This window comes from Limulus polyphemus, unplaced genomic scaffold (assembly GCF_000517525.1).
Source record: "Limulus polyphemus unplaced genomic scaffold, Limulus_polyphemus-2.1.2 Scaffold2068, whole genome shotgun sequence".
Taxonomy (NCBI): domain Eukaryota; kingdom Metazoa; phylum Arthropoda; class Merostomata; order Xiphosura; family Limulidae; genus Limulus; species Limulus polyphemus.
In genome coordinates this window covers 14904-17617 of record NW_013667678.1, presented here as the reverse complement: position 1 = coordinate 17617, position 2714 = coordinate 14904, and positions in this window count along the sequence as shown.

Here is a 2714-nt window from a genome sequence, read left to right as displayed (position 1 = left end):
GCTACTAAATTAGGAACGGCTAGCGCAGATAGCCCTCGTGTAGCTTTGCGCGAAATTCAAAACAAACAAACAATCTTATTCTAAAAAGATCAGTTCGTGGTAGATGTTGTGAATTAATATTCCTATGTTATTCAGCTAATAAATATTGCAATATTTTTCTAATTAAATATTTTAGAACGGTTTTCCACCCCGTTTCATAAATGAACAGAAACTAGAATACGATACTTGTACTTTAATTTCGCTATCTAATCAAGTCTCCAAATGTCCATTTTGAAAATATTATGTATGTCTTACACGTTGTGATATTTGTAAGTACATAAGAAAATATAATAAATAATACAGTTTTAAAATTGATAGCGCAGACAAGAAATGTAAAGTTCAAGTAAATTCCATAATATTAATAAGGTAGGAAAATATTTCAAGTAAAAAACAAAAGATTACCAAAATCAATTAAATTAGAAAATCCGTTGTCATAAATTTAGCGCCATTAAAGACGAAATATATATATTTTTCATTTTGCTCTAATAAATTATAATTTGAATTTTCCCGTTATTAGCCATTTTCCCTTAAATTGTGGTTAAATACTAAATGTTATGATGTAAAATGTAAAAGTAATTTTGATGAAAACGTACATTTTATGTTGGAGAGTTACGACCAAAATATAAAAGTAATTTTGATGAAAACGTACATTTTATGTTAGAGAGTTACGACCAAAATATAAAAGTAATTTTGATGAAAACGTACATTTTATGTTAGAGAGTTACGACCAAAATATAAAAGTAATTTAGATGAAAACGTACATTTTATGTTAGAGAATTACGACTTTTTTTTGTTGACAGAGTGAAGTTTTTCTCGTTCTTCGTAAATACCAAACGTAGTGGTAAGTAGCCATTTCTTTAATGAGATTAAAAAAAAAAAAGACAACTTTATGAACAATTCATACTGCGGTGTTGTAAAGTGAGTGATTTATAAAGAAGAGAAACTTTAGAGAAGCAAGCGGTACTTAAAACACTTCTTCATTATAAAGCACCAGGTAGACAGTAACTACTAATCTCCTTCGAAAAACCTCTAGGCGCCAGAAGGATTGACAGATGCGGGAAAAAACGAACAACAATAAAAACTTTGAGATCCTGTTCGTAGCCTAATCCCATAAAATAAGCTAAAAGCTACTATAACAAATGAACAAAGTCTAAAACCTCAACGGTAGAATTAAAGCTTGGACGATATCTAGCAAAAAAAAAAACCCACTAACCTTTTCCCACCCCCTCCCCCCAAAAAAAGGAACAGGAAGTGAATATTTAAAGTCGAGAATAGCGGCATATAAGTTGGAACACATACTTTGCAGAAATAAAAACACGACGAATTTTATGAAGTTTTTAATTTTATATTTTATGAACGAATGTGTAACAAATATCACAACATTCAGCTGTTTTTTTTGTTTGTAATAAAGTATCGTGCAAGTTTTATTGCATATTGTAATTTCAACAAACGCTAGTTAATGAAAACGCCTGTAATTTAAGTTGTTGTTTTTCTTTTTGTTTTACATAGCTTGAGTGTTTGTTTCGTGACAAGCATTATTTGTATCAAACAAAATAAAAAGTTCACGGAAATATCTATGTGTTCTCGTATTTTGTATATAGATTTTTTGTATAATAAAGCCATTTGGTGTGGAAAACATGACTGAAATTGTGTCAGAATACACTACACGCAAAAGAAAACTTGGATTGGTCTACCTAATTTAACAACAAACAGTTTTTTCTTTCCTTCAAAGCCATATACATTATTGTTTTAGCCATTGTTGAATTCAAGGGGTGTACAAGATGAATTTCCCCCTGTGCAAATATTTCCTCCTGAAGTACAGTATTTTCCATTTTGTCAATTCAAGGGGTGTACAAAGGGAATATTCCCCTGTGCAAAATATTTACTCCTGAAGTACAGTATTTTCCATTTTGTCAATTCAAGGGGTGTACAAAGGGAATATTCCCCTGTGCAAAATATTTCCTCCTGAAGTACAGTATTTTCCATATTGTCAATTCAAGGGGTGTACAAAGGGAATATTCCCCTGTGCAAAATATTTACTCCTGAAGTACAGTATTTTCCATTTTGTCAATTCAAGGGGTGTACAAAGGGAATATTCCCCTTGTGCAAAATATTTCCTCCTGAAGTACAGTATTTTTCATTTTGTCAATATTGAATTTTAATTCACCCTGCATCCCGGGGTAGCAAGGTCTGGATTCAAAACTGGTTTGTAACAGACAAGGTAGAGATCTCCATGTATTATCATCATTACTGGAAGTTACTGATTTTGCTACAAATAGACAATTCCTGTATTTATATAGGATAAAGTAAGAAAGAGTAGGATTTACGCATTTTTGAAAATTGGTTGTGAAGCAGCAGTTAAGCTTTTGTTTAATTATTTTCGTTAAATGTTCAGTCTGTTTTTGATTACTTTTGGGGTATCGATGTTAATACTAGGTCGTCAAGAAATTAATGTCGCGTTTTGGAACATTTCATTAACCACCCACCAAAAAAACGTACATCACGTATAATATTTAAACGAACCACCTAAACGTTACGGCAATGTAGCCTATATAATGTGTAAAGTTTAGTTTACTCTAATCCATATATGATGAAACACACATTTGGCATGTAATGCTGTTTGAATTCAAGAAAGGAAACAACGCCTCTGTAGCCACAAAGAATATCACAAAAGT